The sequence below is a fragment of the Dermacentor albipictus genome, chromosome 3 (assembly GCF_038994185.2).
Source record: "Dermacentor albipictus isolate Rhodes 1998 colony chromosome 3, USDA_Dalb.pri_finalv2, whole genome shotgun sequence".
Taxonomy (NCBI): Eukaryota; Metazoa; Arthropoda; class Arachnida; order Ixodida; family Ixodidae; genus Dermacentor; species Dermacentor albipictus.
The window spans coordinates 72,594,106-72,612,001 of record NC_091823.1 but is presented as its reverse complement, the minus strand read 5'-3'; the positions used below and the strand labels follow the sequence as shown (position 1 = coordinate 72,612,001).

At 44.3% G+C, this 17,896-nt stretch overlaps 1 protein-coding gene across 1 annotated transcript in view; it reads right to left on the bottom strand.

The window, feature by feature from the left end:
• Positions 1-17,896, bottom strand: part of LOC135900693 (uncharacterized) — a 42,350-nt gene that overhangs the window by 20,002 nt on the left and 4,452 nt on the right. The window contains exon 2 of the mRNA XM_065430229.2: positions 17,625-17,766. The gene's annotated coding sequence lies outside the window, so the exon portion shown is untranslated. The remainder of the gene's footprint in view (positions 1-17,624; positions 17,767-17,896) is intronic.

The following is a 17,896-nucleotide window of genomic DNA, read 5'->3' as shown; positions in this document are numbered from 1 at the left end:
GGACATAGCATATGATGATATCAGCACCAATATGCAAAGCTTGTGCCATGGCAGCTCCTGTAAGGGTCATTAGAAGAGCATTTTTCAACTTTTATGAATAATTACTGAAGCTCTTACGCCACAGATTTCTCGCAGAAAGAGCGGACCTGCATGGGAATTAGCTCGCCAAAGTTAAGACTAGAGTTATTTTCTTCGGCTTGCGGGCAACACTACAATGTTCCATATGCCATTAGTGGCATTAGTGGCAATAAAATTTGCACATTATACTGAAATGCTCTGGTTATTATAAATTATCCCTTTATGTTCGGCCCTCTAATATCCCGAAAATTAACGCTGTTGAGCATCTTTGTCTCTTTGATGACGGTGTATACAAAGTAATATCGCCTTGTCACGATGTCTGACAGCGCTGGAATAAAGGCGAAAGAAATGGCAGACTCCTCACTTATAAGGCATTAGCTGGTTCAGCGAAAGAAATTCTTCACTGGCGCTGCTTACAGTTGAGTAGTCTCGTAGGTACCTCTGCTCAGAAAACCTGAACGCAATGTTGTCGTAAAGTATGATTTCACGCACATGCATCCTAACTGTCGAAACCATCTCAGTTCAGCCCGCCGCAGTGAAGAAGTTATCGCATGGCTTCGTTGCCGAATCCCCAGACACTAATTGATTCGCATCTGCAAAGAATTTTTTTCTTATCCTTTTCCAATGTATGCTGCATCTATAATTCGCCGGAAGCAATTGTCATTTTTTTCTTCTCGTATGCTGACGCTTTTGCCGTCTGAATCGTCACTGCCTGCACACTGACTCGAGTGAGCGTAAGACACCCATCTCTGCCTCTGTGTTGCTATCATTCGGGGCGTCACTCTTGAGGCATCGGTTATAGTTCAGGAGTTTGGCTTTCAGCTGCTTTATTGGTCTAATTGTTTGGTGACCTAATGAAGGGGTCTAGGTAGATAGGGAAGATAACATCGCTGCATGATAAGATTTCGTACGCGGGATATATTTTCTAAGCTGGTAAAGTTGTGGTCGTGAAGCGATGTTGCGGGATTCTGTGAAACAGTGTTTTGGGCAGTTCGCATAGGTAAGCTTGCTTTTGTTTACATCGGCCAGTTGGTCGATCGCGAAGAAAGTTTGCTAAAGATTCAGGGAAGCTAAAATTGAGGCGTTCAAAAACGCACTTGTCGATTCACGGTGCAAACTTTCGCAAAACTCCGCGTACGGCGACCAGCTGTCCTTTCGGCTTAAGAAGCCGATGCGTCTGACGCGGATCGGTGACTGCTGTGAAGACCTCAGTGGACGTTGAGTGCTAAAAAAACAGCAAACAGTAGAAGAAAGGGCCACGAGAAAGCAGGACACAGTTGTTCGATCCAATCCCATTTTCCTGCTCCGAGTGAGAGGAAAGGAAAGAAAAAAACTTGAAAGGTACCAAAACAATTTCTTTCGGTCTTTCGGTTTTTCGCCATGTTTGAGTGGTGTTCACACAAGCGCAGCAGTTCCCTTGCTTCTTTATTTTACGAAAACACCCGCCGATATAACTTCGCCAGATTTCGAGCCTGACGTGTCGAAGAAAACTCGTCTTGTGCGTGAAACACAGCAACGTTTGTCGGCGAGTGTTCTCCTTGGTGGCAAAAATAAGAACAATATAAAAACTAAGCTCTTGCTTTGATGACAGCCTTGTTCCGCCTTGGTGTCGTGTTTTCTTTGGTTTACGGAGCACCGAAAGAGGTGGTGTCGGGGTGACAAGCATGGAAAAACTACGCAGTCCCGTTTCTTGTTTGTTCCTGCATTGGATAAAAAGGCACAGACAATTGGGAGCGTTGTACCTAACGCTCTCGCCGTGAGATAAGAGATCTCCTTTTGGGTTCTCTTTGTCCGATGCACTCTCTTCATGAGACACTGGCGTAACAACTAAATACAAGGCCTCGCAGGTGCCACCAGTGCTGAACTCCGGTTTCACTCTATCGGAGAGATTCAAGCTACAGACGAGACGCAGCCGGTGCTTACTATCTCACACTGGACCTTCGGTACAGGACATGTATCTCCCACCTCCCACGTAACAAGACAGTGGTTGCTGTAATAAGCTGCGCAAAATTGAAGTGCACTTTGTTGAGATCGTTGCTGCTGCTGTTCTTGCCTTGAGTGAGCCATTGCAATCGCTTTACCGTCTTTTCTGTTCGTTTCTGTTGATTTCACATCTGTAGCACGCCCATCACTTTGGCCGTCAGTGCGCTCCCAGTGCTGATCTCGTACAAAAAAAAAAAAAAACTCATGAAAGTGGGCTACACACCTATCATCACATGCCTCAGCTCTTGCAAAAAAAAGAAAGAAAAGAAAACTACGCGTAATTGAAACTGCCTAGAGATATGTGTAACATTTCTCCCTTGTAGCAGCAAAATTGGCCGCTCTCCCTGCAAGAACGAAAACAATGGCACAAGATTTTCTCCGTTTTGATTGAAGTTACCACATAAATTGACAATGGTGAGCATCGAATTTCGAAAACGCGCCCTGAACTATGTGCAGCGACAAGTAGAAAGGCGAAACACAAAATGTCCCAGAAAAAAAGAAAGAAAAAGCTTTCTTTTTACGAATAAAGTGACTTATGCCAAGCAAATACAAAATGGTTCACTTTTTTTCCCGAAAAGCTTGAATGTATACCGAGAATACTTTTGGAACCAGTGAAGTTCCCCCATATTTTTTCCTTCTGCACTCATTTGCCTCATCTTTACCTTCGAAATTCGTGTAATTTGAGCAAAATTACTGGAGCTGATGAACGAAATAAGTCGAATCTTGGAACGTGTAGCTCTCGCACGCTAATGTCATGTGACTGTGAGTCCTGTTGACGCGACTTCGCGACATATGGAATCTAAGCGGCTAAATTTCAGACTTCTTAAGAGAGCCAAAGCACAAGTTTGACTTCATGCGTAGTCAGCCGACAAAGACATGTGGGCGCATCACCACCTCTAACTTAGTAAACAATGCTTAGCACTCGCGGTTTCCGACCAAAATGAAAACTCTAAGGAACTCCCAAGGCAACAGACATTCAAGTGCAAAAAGTACTCTCATTCCTACAATACTGACCATATAAACGTTGCCATAATATCCGAGACAATTAGCTTTCGAGTTCAGAGTTTCACAGTGCCAAAATGTGTGGACATCAAGACAATCTTCCTTCTTAGAAGACCACATCAGTTTTTCGTAACCAGCTCACAAATTCCACCCACTGATAGACAACAGTATGAAACAAATTTGGATGTGCTACTCACATTAAAGTATGTACAAGTTCAATTCAGTCGTATTTACTTATGGAAAAAAGATACAGTGAAAATGTCAAGCTTATGCAGGCTTCGAATTCTCGATATTTCTTGAGCACCAGCAAAATTACGTGGTGAGCTCACCTCGGGTAGCGACCGCACAGCGCACGCCGTATTTTACGTAGTATCAGACTGAAGTTACACTACTTTACTACTATCGTTTCGTGTAAGGACATTCTAGTTGTAACCCCCTCACCCCCCACCTCCCCCTCCGCAAAAAAAAGAAAGAACAGAGGTGAAGGTCATGTGTATTCTATTCCACATTTCATGATTGTATTGCGCTTAGTGTTACACTGATGAACGTGAAGGACGTTCGTCAGTGTAACGCTAACCACAATATAATCATGAACGTCTACCAACTATAGCCCCGTTCGTTGCTTTACTAAATCTTTTGCATTTGTCGTGCCTTTGTTCACCCAAGTTCCTTTGTGAGCCACACGCACTTGTGTGAAGTTACTTTGAAACGCGAGAGCATCTTCCTTTCGCATGAACGTTTATTCATTTCGCGTTTCGAAATCAAGAAGCGACAAACCAATGAGAGCTGTGGTGGCTATGAAATAAGATAGGTGAAGCGCGTCACCGTCACGGCGCTGTTTGCGTACTTATTCAGGTCAAATGGCCCTGGGAACTTTTCAGGCGAGACGACGCTTGTGCTGGTTCCAATGCTTCTTCGTATTACAAAACGGGACGCTGCTCAACGGTGACCCGGATTCGAATGTAAACACCACTGTGTTCTTTCTTTCTGTTTCTTTTTTTTTATTTGGGCCGGACGCTTGTTCACGAAGTTTTGGAGTATATGGGGCATTCTGCTCTTACCATGGGGATAGTCAGGAATTTTAGATGCGCTCCGTTGAAATGACTCTTCAGAGTGGAAGATGGCCTCAATTAAAAAATATATTAATTGTTTTTTAATAGATATTGAATCTAGTAGCAACAAATGAATTTCAAAAAGCTACAACTGTAGCTGCGGGATGCCTAAAATGAGTATATTTGTTGTTGTTTTTTTCAACGAGAAACACAGTGCACATGCAAAGGCGTCGTTGCGTCATCATATAGGACTAATCCACACTGAAAGGCTTCAAAAGGCCTGCCCACATGTCGTCTTTCTTTGCTATAGCTTAGTTTTGGTCATCAAAACTGCGGAATTTGGCTTCGGCATGGTTATGCCACTGCTTGGGTGCCAATAAATCTGTGATAAATAGAAAAAAAGTAATGGCACTATTTTTCTTTTTGTGGCCCTAGGTCCTCATACTTTTTTTTGACAGCTGGAGTACTCGCAATCAACCGTAGTGCCCACTATGTTGCGTTTTAGACGGCATAACATCTTACTAGTTTGTGTTCACTAACCATGACTTCACAAACATCTCTGACTGGCTACACTGCTTTCAACACTATACCATCAACATGTCCACAGTACCTCCCTATAATTATCTGTTTCAGTTATTATGGTGGAGCCACCCTCCTTCAGTTAAACTTTATGAGAAGCGTTTTGAGTACAGTGGTGCAGCCCGTCTGCTGTTGCGCAAAATTGAAGAAGAGTTGATGTGTCCCCACTTTGTTGCGGGTTCTGAAGGGCTACCACCTCAAGCCCAAACCATTCAATGAACTTGCATTTTCAAACGCACCAGAGAGCCTCTTTATTGCCGTCGAGGACAAATAGGCCTGTCGTATTATCTTTTTCAAATAGCGGCAGCTTAAACAAGCAAATCTCACGGACGTCGAGGTACATACTTTCTTTTTTCTCTAAAAGGGGTCTTCTTCACAGCATGACGCTTTATGAGAGAAAGCTGCATTTACAGAGCAGTAACCAGACCGAGCACCGCGTCAGAGAAAGCGCTATATAATGTGATATGAAAAAGCAGAAGAATTATGACGAGAAGTCATGAAGCACACACACATCAACGAAATAAAATGAGGCCCTAGGAAAGGAACCTTCAACAAAGCATTTCTGTCCATATCAGCTACCATACGCGGTACGAGTTCAGCCGGCTGAGTCGGCTTAGCCGTTTTTTTTTAAATGTTTTTGCACGATACAGGAGCCGGCAGTTTCGATTATTTCCGGTCGGCGACTGCACGCGACAGTCATATTGGCGTTCGAGAAGACACCCAATAAAGGCAGAATATTGCACGTTCATAAAACGTGCGTTCGCACGACGACAAAGACACGTCAAAAATGAGGCCAGCTCAGTCGGGCGCGTGATTGTCTACGTCCGAGAATGGCACTTCGTCCCACGTTGGATGTGGTTTATTGATGCTCTGCGGCAATAAACAGCCAGGGCTCCATAAACCGCCCGGTCGTTTTCATCGGTTTGATGCGGGCTGCGTTCGTCACGCAGAGGGTGCGCGTTATAGCGCTCGACAAGGTGATCCTGGGCATCCGTTGAAATACGAAGCCGAAAAGTGAGAGAGAATGATCGCTTGCTAGAACAATCAAAGTCTGGAGATACGTTGACGTAGCCACCGTCTAACTATAAGTTTTCGACCCCTCGGAAACGGGAACCCAATTAAGCCAAAGAAAGGATGCACCAGTCCTCAATTGAAATACTAGGCAACGTAGTTTGTCATCGTCAAGTCCAGATAAAATTAAAATGAGGTTGCTTGTTGACCACCCCGGCCACATGTATTCAAGTTTGGTAAGCGATAGGTGCACTGGAAATATTGACTTGCGAAACCATGCTTGCGGGAATGTGCGGTGAAATTCAAAGGTAACGTCTTAAGCTGTGGCACGACGAGCATAATCCTGAGGCAATGGAAAAAATTCGAGGCTGTGCTGAACAGCTACGGTCGCTTTAGTGGTGACACGAAACGAACTCGAAAAAATGGCTGTGGCTTAGGTAAGGTTAAGCCCAGGATGCGAAGCATACTAGCCTTTATTTTAGTTGTTGAACCACTGTTTAGCCTGGTGAACTGCTGTTGCTTGGCTATATTTGGTTCGGCTAGACGAAGAAACAACTCATGCATTACTTCTTCGCCTTCAAGAGTGGAACGCGACAGCGTTCCCGTCGACCCGCCAAGGGGTGTAAGACAATGGGCTACAGGGCAGCGACTACGCGCCCCGCATTGGACGCGGTGAGCGTCGAGCAAAGCAGCGTTCGGCGCGGCAACGAAATGTGCGCCTGAGCAAGAGACGCACGCCTTAGAAACAGCGCGTTTCTAAGGCAACACCGCATTCACTAGAGGCGCTTTTGTACCGCTTTGAAGCGTTGTACTCGTGGCTCAGTGGTAGCGTCTCCGTCCCACACTCCGGAGACCCTGGTTCGATTCCCACCCAGCCCGTCTTGCAAGAGTTGAGCCAAAGCCACTTCTCCTCTGTCGTGACGTCACGGTGTCACGTGATTTCATGGTCACCGCCGCGCCTGAGGAGCTGGGTTGAGCCCTCGTAATATGCTTCGCATAAAAAAAATCACCGCCTCTTCCAGTTCGTGAAGATGGTAGAACAGCGAAGCTGTGTTAGTTTCACCGGGTGTTACATCATGCAAGTCAAACTTGCAAGCAGTCTATATTGTAAATCACTTGGGTCCCCATTCTCGACGGCGACGACAACGAACGTGGGAGCTGTGGAACGGGCGCGTTCGCGTGGTAGTGCCGAAGGGCGCCAACGAGCCAGCTGTGGAAGAAGACGACGCGCGAGCCATTGCAGATGATGAGAGCTTTAGCGAATGCCGACAACAATGGCACAGAGTCTGTACAAACAGCTTCGCTGTAGAAAATCCCATTTCTCTCACCATTCGCCGATACAATCCGCGTGGTAGTCTGCCACTCTGCTTTGTCATTGTTTGCTTTTCCTACGTCCCAACATCTACATCTTTTCTTAAGTCCAAGCAAGCAGGAAAAGTGGTGAAGTGAATACCGTCCCTACAGCTTGCCGTATGGTGGCATTGGTACGAGATTGACACGCTTGACATAATGTTCAATCCAACAAGGCGTTGCTGTTTGGCAGCTGTCTATAGAAATAGCATGGCTCGCTCATTCTTAGAAGTTTACGCACCAAAATAATCAGCCGATTAAATAGAGAGATGGAAGAAAGGGCACGAAAATGCGAAAAAGACTTGGCTTCAATTTAGAAAAACAAATCACCACGTGAAAAAAAAAACAAAGTCGTTTTGCCGCACGTGTGCCAGCAATAAACGTTCACCGACGTCAAATTGCAGCCTTTAGTATTTCGTGGAGGGCAAGAATAGCTTTCTAACAACTATGTGAAAACGTGCTCTTGAAAAAAGTTGCTCGGACATTAATTAAAGCTGTCGCTGATTCGTTGGTTCCTGTGATTGTTAATTAATCGAGGCGCCAGATGAGAAGCCAGCACACGGACCTAAAGGAAAATCGCGGTATCTTGCTAATGCCCACATTCAAGTAATATCGGTATTCATGTCAAGCGTGCCTTTCCGAGAACTTTAATACAAGTCTTGCATTTTTTCTTCTAGAGTGACGCCTGAAAACTAAAGAACGCTCATGGCGCTTTCTGTTAGAGCATAAAGGAAGCTTATATATATACATATAGAAAAGGCTGAGCACTCGAAAGAGGATTCGATCTCTCTCTGTTGCATTTAGCATGGCGATATTGTAATGCGTTTAGAGATATACCACGAAGTGGCTCTTGTATTTCATCTAATCATCGATTTCGTCGACAGCCTTCATTGTTTGCTCGTTCCAAGACATTGCCCGCCGTACTGAGGCGGAAGAGGTCCGCTGGCTGGGTCGCTACAATAATACCCCGTCACTGAGCTTAAAAAAAAAAAAACTCAATGGAATAATACCGAATTGATCGAAAAATTTAGAAGGTACTACTGGTTAGGATTGACCGCATGTTATTGCTGAGTGACCTTCATAGATTACGAACAGGCTGTACAGCTTCGTTAGCGCGCAGTAACACTGAGCAATATGTAACTGAATGTGATTTTGTTCTGGTCAGATATAACCCTGCGCGATTTTTTTGGGCTAGATTTCGAGGGTTTCTATTATGAACGTATCGTAAAAGCTTTTGGAGTTTACTCTGGCACAATATTACCCAATGACATTATAGTGTGGTGAGTACAGAGAAGCCATATAACTCCTTCCATTGTTGGCGTTTCGGATATTGAACGTTTTTTTTTTGCAGAGTATAAAGTTATTTAAAATAATTATTATAATAAATGCTTATGCTAGGGCTGTATCTGTATTGAATGTCTCTGTGACTGCTTTGAGAAACTTTTTCGAAGTGTCCTTATACTTTAGCTTAGTAATGACTAGCTGTTTCGTTTCATCGATTTATTACTATTATTATTAGCATCATTATGTTGCAAAGATGCAACACTTAAGCAAGGAAATGTTGTTAGAAGATGTTCATGTGAAGCTTGGCTCAATTGCATACGTATAGTTACTACAGCCTTGCTTTTAATTATGCAGCTTTCCGAAAGTGGTTGCAAATCTTGCACGTAAGAGAAAAAGAGGCTGTGTTTTGAGATTTAATTAAACTTTAATACATCCAAATAAAGCAGCTTCAGCGCTCTGTCATCGTCTTGCGTGAGATGATTCTTTCGGGCTCTCTATGTGCATGAAGAAAGGCCTTTAGATGGTCTCCTTTCGGTTCCCGGTGTATATGACTGAACTAATATTTGTTCAGTTCCGCTGTTTCTATCGTCCCACTTTCCGTGCCACTGCTTCGTACTCTACGTCCGATAACATTCTTCTTTAGAATGTTTCTTACTACTTAACTTGTAGCATGCGCTTCGTCCGAACAAGCTTTCATTAGGTGAGATTCCTGGCGCAATTGCGATAAGAATTTGTTTTTCTCAATTTTTTTTTGTCATGAAGCTTATGCGGCAACAGCAGAGGACACTAACTGCCACTTCTTTCTTTCTTCCTTTCTCTCTCTCTCTCTCTTTCTTTCTTTCTTGATCTTTCTTTCTTTTTGTTAAGCTTGGTGGACGACCGTGGAGGTAAGCTTCAGGAACTTCTTTGGGCCCTCTAATAGTGCATTCAGCTTGTTCCTTGTATGCTCCAACTGGGTTCGCACCAACGCGAAGCCCTCTCGAGACAGGAACCAGAGAAAACCTGCCCCAGCATTACGCTCAGCTGCTCCCCGAACAATCAAAGAAGCCACTCGATCGAGATTCTGCCCGATGTCAGTCGAGCTCCCATCTCCAAGGTGAGAGCGTCTCTGAGCGCCTGAGGTGGAGCACGGCGCTCTGAGTGAACCTGTCGAACTTGTTCCGAGAGCTCGAAAGCGACCGGTGTGACGTATTATAAGAGATACGTTTAACCGCGAAGGTGAGATACTTGTAGTCAGGATTGTGTGCCTGAATTTGAGGACCTGATACAAGGCCCGAAAAACTGTGGTACAATTTTTTCAAGGTACGGGGAACTGACTTCTGTCAGTAGTGCTCATACACGGCTTGCGGTGCTTGCATTTTTTTCATGATAAATACCAATGACGAAAGGATGATCGACCTTGCGAGTTCAGCTACATTCTGCCAACACAAAAACAGTTCGCTTAAAGCGGAAGCAAAAGTGGTCTGATGAGGTCACGAGTATTGTCAGCTAGAGGTACTATCGCGCTCAGTATAATCTACAACACGCGACCACATTGCCATGCGCTTTCGCGTTGCAGCTCATACTAAGCGCGATATTACACTGTGAAGCAGGCTGGCAAATTGAGATCTGCGCCATCGATCTCCTGCAATGTGGAAAATATAGAAACTGTTTTGGTCTGTTTGGTTTCCAATAATACTTGTAGAAACATGCTTAGCTCAAATGACGCCGAAAGGTAATCTCAGAAGAAACAGACAACAAAAGAAACGCGGAGCGTGCGTTCGAATTAGCTAGTGAAGGAACACGAGGTATTTTATTATCTTAGATGCATTCTCTGCATTTATATTTAGAGCTTTAAAGGAGTTGAATAATGCTCGGCTAGTTTGTATTTTATGCGCTTGCGTTAGTCTTCCTTTCTGTTGTGCCGTGCCGTTGCGCTGTTCTTCAAGATGGTTGTCATGTCAATATAGACCTTTCTCTCTCTCTCTCTTAAATGCGTAAATTATTAAGTGAGACCGAATGATAACAGGCACGTGTTGTTGCAAGACTGCCGCCTATTCTTTGCCAGCATGCTTTCATATGTATACAAAATACTTAACAGCACATTACTCTGAATCTTACTTTCGCTGCGCTTTGTACTGCGCGTACCAGCTAACGTTAGCCAAGCTGCTCAAAGAAAAAATATTTATTAGAAGAAAGAGCGCAAGGTACAAATTTAAGGTCTATGGTTTTCAGTCGTCAGGCCTCCGACGACCAAACACCTTAGGTTTTAAAATCATATCTGGCACTGTGTTCTTTAACATAATTTTTTTTTCATTGAAAGCTTGGCTAACGTCAGCTGGGACACCCTATACGTAACGACAATGTCTAAAGAAAAGATGTCAACCTCCTGCAATAAACGTACTCCTACCGTACAAATAATGTGTACCCTAGTTCTATTTCTTTTTGTTCAACAGACGAGGAGTACAGCTGGCGCTTTGGTTAAGCTACCAAAGTTTCATTTTATGCCCCGTCAGCGAAAGCGAAATATCAAGATGAAGACTTAAGTATCTTCATTATCTGGAACGTTGTTCTAATCGTCACAGCATCTCCTTAGTGTCTTTGATGCCAGGAAGCGACAGCTGGTGCACCATTGCCAAGATTGTGAGCACGAAGGCTGAAGAAAGAAAAAAAAAACAGCCACATCGACCCTACTGGGACGCAGCTGCTCTTCCTTGTCGATTTTACGTTGTATGTTCTAGAAAAAAATTGCAGAGAAAGGCTCGCATTTCTCGCCACTCCGCCTATTTTACAGGGAATTATACTTTTTATTTACGCGAGAGCAATAGAGCTGGTTGCTATGCGACAGAATCCAACGAGCAGCTGATGTTTGGTCTACTCCCCGCTGTTCTTGTTCTTGTTTTCCTCTTTGTTATTCTTTTGTTGTTTTGTGATGATGCCAGACAAGTACGGGAAAACGTACCAATTCGAGCTTTCGAGCTTTTCACAGCTGAGTTCTTTAGACGGATTCAGCGATCAAAGCAAATTCTGGTCACTGCGAAAGCTTTGTGCCACTGTAACCTCATGTGTTTTTCTCGTTTTTTTTCTAGTAAGTTCTCGCGAGATAATACATGAACCAAGTCCATCTTGTATTGACAAGAGGGTATGGTGATCTCTAGCTGGTGCTCTCCGTGAATCTCGAAGAACATCCGCGAGCATGTTGGGCTTTCTTTTAGTGCGCCGAATCAAATGTCTTTGAAATCAACGACAATATAATACATACTAAAATCTAAAGAAGCTATTTGTGGCAGTTCGAAAACACTAAGAAGCCCGTGGATGCGCGAGCAGGTTTCTCAGCTTTGTCGCTTATTGCTTCGGACACAGGAATGCGTTTTATGAAAATTTTCGTTAGTCCCGAAGAGTGGTGAAACCGCGGTAAAGCTCCAGAAAAACATCAAAATGAATAAAGAACTAATTTAAACTGACGGACGTGGGTGGGTGCGGCCCCAGCGTATTGAGTCTCAACTCAAGATGTCCCCAAAACCGGGAAAGGGCGAGAAAATAAATAAGGGGATATTGTTGACCACTATTCCACTATCCATTCAACACAGTCTATTTTGTTTCCAAAGAGGCACTCATGAACATTGCCCTCTACAATTTCGTTGTCGCGCAGAAATAAAAAACAATCTGACAACTTCTTCCTTGAGTGCGAAATAAGCCCTTTATGCACTACCTACGCTATAGCAAGGTCGTAATAAATGTTGCAACTCGAGGCGATAGACCATGAAAGTTCAAATGTGATATGCTATTAACCCTCGAGGCGGTGGAGCGCTTGCAGACGCATGTAAAGCTTCTTTGGGTCAATCGGGGGGTTTCTGCTGGTATGACATCGTTCTGTTCACTGCGCTAAATCATTCACACGAAGAACAAAATTAATGAATCGAACGCGTGTGTTCGTTTTATTTATCTTGTCTTTTCCGTGAGCAGTTTAGCGCAGTAAATAGAACAATTGTTTAGGTCGTATATCGGACTGAGTGAGAGAAAGATAGAAATGGGATGGATAAGGCAGGGAGGGTAACCGGAAGAGTTTAAGGCTTCGCACCCCACACAGGCGGAAGTTTAAGAGCCTTCTTTTTGTCGTTGCAACGATTACACACATTACAATGGGGTGACGGCATCAACTGTACGTACTTTGCGACATTAAGCTGAACGCGATCTGAAGTAGGTATATTGACGGTCGTGCCTGTCAAGGCCATGCGAAAACGAATGCCACATTTGTGGTCGATACTGGAAATCAACACGCTCTGTTGCTTCGCATATGACTTTTGTGCTACATTTAGAAGCAAAGAAAGAAGAAAAAGAAGTGTTTGCTGAACATACTGAGACGAATGCGATGGGGACGGTGAGAGTGGCGACGCAGCAATGGGCACTTTTCAGGCTGCAACTTCGAGCGACTCATGACGGCGTCCATTATATCGGCGGGGCGCTTTCCAGCCTGCGGCTCACCTTGTTTAGAGACTGCACCACCTATAGCCAAGCCTACAAGTCAGCTGTAATCATAGCCAGCCCATATAGAGCCCATAAGAGCTATCTTTGTTGTCGAAAAAAAGTTGGCAGAAAGAGCAGCCTTGTCGGTAATCAAGGGGGCAAGTATCTCGCGCCTTGCGAGCATGCGCTTGAAGCTAGCCTATATATGGGTATCGCCTAAGCAACACGCATTAAAATGCACGAGATCTTTTGCTCAGAGTACTAATATGGCGTTATATTTGTATTTCTTTCTTTTTTTTTCTTTTTTTGAGAGCTAGAATCAGTGAATTCAAGAAGGTAACGACAGCCAGCACACCCATCTCTTGACCGCAAGGTTATTTACAATGAAAACCCCAGTAACGAAAAGACAAGCGCCATGACGCTACAGCTCTGAGCACTGCAAAACTTTTTGTGACGCCTACGCTGATTTTATCTTGTGTGCTTCTAATAACAAGGTGAGGGCAAATGCCTAGGCTAAGGAGCATTGGCTGTTCGGATGGAAGCTGTCGTTGTGCCATATTAGAAAATACTTACGCAAAAAAAATGTGTTTGTTATGCTAAAATTGTGGGGCTTAACGAACCATGACAGTATAGCGGATTATAAGGGACACAGTAGCAGAGAGCTGGGGAATAATTTTGACCCCTGACGTTCTTTAACGTGCTCCTAACTGTAAATGCAGGAGCGTTCTTGGATTTCGCCATCATCAAAAGGAGGCCGATGTGGCTGGAAATTGAAACCGCGACCTCGCAATAAACAACGGAACACCGTATTTTCAGCATTGATGCCCTTGAGATGCTAACGCGTTCCACATAAACACCACGAGATGTAGCTCTAGAGAGCCTAAATCACCTGCACTAAACAGACCGAGCGCAGCTACAACAAAAGTGATAACCAGTGGAAGCCTTCCATTGGATTTAGAGCTGGTGCGAAATATATCGATGTCCTATAGCAGGCTGTGCTCTATTTGGGTAGCCTGTACATTATACCTCGTTAAGAGTAGAAGACCGGGTCAGCTCTACTATAACCTCTCTTGCTTGGCACGGCTCAATCCATGATACATCAAGAAAAGTTTTAGTTTCTGTTGCTAATGTATTAAACCTGCTTTACCTCCCCAACGAGATTCAAGTGCTCCCCATTTTCATCCCAAGCAATAAAACCAGAAACTACTTTCTTGACATTCGCGCTGGCTGTTATGACGGGACATTGCACTTCAGCTATGATAGGATTGGAAGGAAACGGCTTACCGATTTTCGTCGCTCCAGGAAGCTCTTATATATTATAAACAGATAAAAAGGTATCCTTTTCGTTCTTATTTGATATATGACGTGTCAGATGTCATATACGCCGCCTCCGGGTATGATCCGAAATTGTTCATTCTGGCAGCTTCGCCTTGCTCGTGTCAAGTTCGTTGAAGTAGAAAGCATCAATCTTTTCCGGCAGCTTCTTTCAATGCGTTGGGATTCAAAAAAGATGCACTGATTACATTTATGGTGGGGAACAAAATGCTTCAGAATGTAACATTTTTTATTATGCTTTTTCTTGTTTCTTTCGAAAGTTCTTTCTATGTTAATTCTTTTCGATAGTAAGAGGGGATCGCGGCGTTATTTCGAGCAAGCGTGAACGTATGTGGTTCCAATCTCTCTTAGGATCAGGAAATTTGGCGCCTTTCAATGGCGACCTGGATTTTTGTGTAAACGTTATCCTCCACTCGTGCGTTTTTCTCCGCCACTGTGTGCTGCAAACATTCCACCATTTCCATCAGAGCGTCTCTAGGTTTTGGAGGCAATCGATTGGCAGGCGCTTTACGCTCTCGTATTATGAATGCTTTCCTTTGAAACGCTTTCTTTGAGCGCCAGTGTGAATGCGGAGGCTTATCATTTCTGGTTTATTTTGGTTTCGTTTATAAACCCCAGGGAAACCAAACAGTTTTTGCAAAAAAAATGACCGAAATGTAATTTGTTTGCTTATTCAAAAGGGGGCCTCAGCAAGTGTTTCCGCACGTAAGCGACCGAATTCAAAATGTTATTAAGAAGCACGTCGATTGACCACGAAGGAAGTGTATTTTTTCTGCTGGACACATCTCGGGAGGCCACGTCTATGGAAAGCAATGAGAACACAAAGGCACCTCTAGCTTGCAATCCGGGCACTGTGATCACTGCTGGTGAAATGCTTTCATGCTTCGGGCGTGAAACGCCAGAACATCAATTATTTTTTAATGTTTCCGAGCTCTGGCCACTAGCCACCACAGTGCGTCAAACCTTGGATGATGGTCGTAGCGATCATGTGTTGATAGAAAACCGGCACTTGTCGCAGCTGGCACCAAGCTACACGACTATGCTGGACTCCTCGCGGTGGCTCAGGGCTATGACATTACGCTGGAATTACGACAAGGATGAAGTAGTCTGGCACGCGATTTGCTTTCTTTTGAAAGCACAGTCAGAGAAGAGCGCCGCGCTCTCCGTGCAACTTACTTGACAGCACTCCTTTCAGGAGCCAGTAGTTGCGTGAATCAAACTGTCTGGTTTAGCCCTTTAATGGTGGAACATATAGATACACAAAGAATGTATATCCATGACATAAATATGCAATACACATCGAGAATTGACCTATAATAAAAGAAAACTGCAGCTGGAGACTTCTGCCAGCTGCAGTGATGTTGCACATTGTGATGTAAAAGAAATCAAAGGTACACATACGCGTCACATATGGCAGAGAGCTGTCTGTACAACCTCCAAACAAAGCCATATCATGCTTGGGGTGAAGCCCACTTTCAGTTTTTGGCCTGCTATTCCCCCCCCCCCCCCCCATTGTTGAAAATGTTTTCGGGAAATATTTTCAGAGCTTTCTTTGATTATAGGTCTATTCTCGATGTGTATTGCACATTCATATCCAGGGTATACATTTTATTGTATTTATATGTTCCACCATTAAAGGGCTAATCCCGACGGTTCGATTCACACAACTACTGGCTCCTGAGACGAGTTCTGTCGAGTAAGTTTCCAGCAAAGCGCGGTGCGCGTCGTATTTAAATCACTCCAATTTTGGGGGTCGCACTTACGGACAAGGTTTAGAAGCGGTAGCCTCTTCGCTTCAGTCGGTTGAAGAACGCGGGCAGTTCAGAGAGATGATTTATACGAACGGTGACAATATAAACAACGAGAGGGCCGAAGAGGCAATCACGCATTTCAAAGAGCGTTGCTGATGTGCACCGCAACCCAAGTGATGGACGAGAGTCACCTCGCACACGCAAATTTGCGTCTCTTAAACTTAGCGGTACGCCGAGCGCGTTATGTAAGATGGCTATACGCTCGACTAAAAGGACCTCGTGGAGCCGCGACCACGCTAAAACGCGAGCATCGTGCTCGTGTCACAGCGCGGCCTTGGTGCAGCATGCAGTTCTTGTGCAGACGCTACAATGACCCTGGTGTAATTTCAGTTGGCGTTATATACGGCCGGTGTGAAGGTTTAACAGCGCATAGAGTGATGTCACGCACCGCGCAAGAGTGACGGAGTGTAGCTAACGATGTGTGTGCTGTGTTATGTGCTCTCTCTCTCTCCTCCCCATCTTTCATCCTCCCCCCATCCTGCTCCCATGTGTAGGGTAGCAAGCCGGTTACGCCAAACTGGTTAACCTCCCTGCCTTTCCTTCTCCACTTTTTCCTTCCTCCCTTCCTTAACAGCGCATAACTTTGATTGATCGGCCACTCCAGCAGGCAGTGAATTGATGCTATTCCGAGAGCAAGAGTTAGAGGCACGCGACGAATAGGGGGCGTGTTCAGGAAAGTTTTTTTTGCGTGATGTTATTGCTTGTTTTGGCGGCCTTCTAAGTGTCTGTAAATCGTGCGTGATAGCATTCACTGCGAGATAATACCTTCGTTGATGAGTTTTTTTAGTATCGCAAAATTTCTGTTGTGCGAGAAATATGTTTCAGAAATATGGTTCCAGATTTTATGTGAGTCAGATTTGTTAACGTGCATTAGTAAATCATGCGGCTATTTAGTGTAAAAGAAGGAAAACATTTAGAGTGACCTGTGTCCTTGTTGGAAAAGTTAAAAGGCAATGGAAACATATTTCGAAGATGTCCTGGAAGACCAGAAAGGAATCTCGAAGGAAACAATAGAGTACTTGCGGTGATAATCAAAAAAGAAGAAGAAAATACATCATATCAGAAGGTGAGTCGGAACAGCGGTCTGTGTAAACGATAATATAGCAAACTGATTAAAACACATCGATATCGGGGAGCGACTTGGAAACTTCTCTTTTACGTTCTGGAGTTAGAGGCTTCAAGATAGCTGCTGCACATAGAGTTGCTAGACGCACTTTATATAATTGAGAAATGGGATAAGCAATAAGTGCGTTTTTTTAGGTCGACTAACGAAGTGATTGCAGTTTCTTTTGCTCTATTTATGAAGACTTCCACTTTTTCCTTCCGCAAAGTGGACATGTACAAATCAAAGCATGAGCAATAGGGAAAAAAAAAAAGAACCGTAAGCGTTTCTGCAACTTTTCTCCCTCCCTGCGCCAAGTGCAACTCAGTAAACCTGCGAAAAGGTTGACGAGTGTGAGCTCGTTTCGAACGCACTTCGAGCAGCAGCTCCTCGTGAGCGTTGTCACCAGTTCAAAGGATCCGACCACTTTAAAAGGACCCAATAACAAAAAATAAAAGAGAAACAGAGAAAAAGAACTCATGGCGCCACATATTCATGACAAGCAAAGAGACAGGACGTCCAATTGCTCATCAGGACAGCAAATCCAGTCCTGCCTGTAGCAGCTTCCCCACCAGCGCGGTGAATGCTTACCACAACCATTTGTTCTGCAACGGGAGATGCATGCAGACTTGCGCACCATGCATGTACTCGTCCATGGCAGAGTTGGTGCAGCTGGTGCTTTCTTTGGAAACACGTGGGAGCTGTAGGGTTTCATACAGCATGACGAGGCCAGCTGTAAAAAAGAAATGCGCGAGGCAAAGCGTATTCGTCGTGCATGCGAAACAGCCAAATCTAGGTAGCGGTGCTCATTTGAACAGGAATGAATGAGTGTTACGTAAGGAAAAAAAATGAATAAAAAGGAA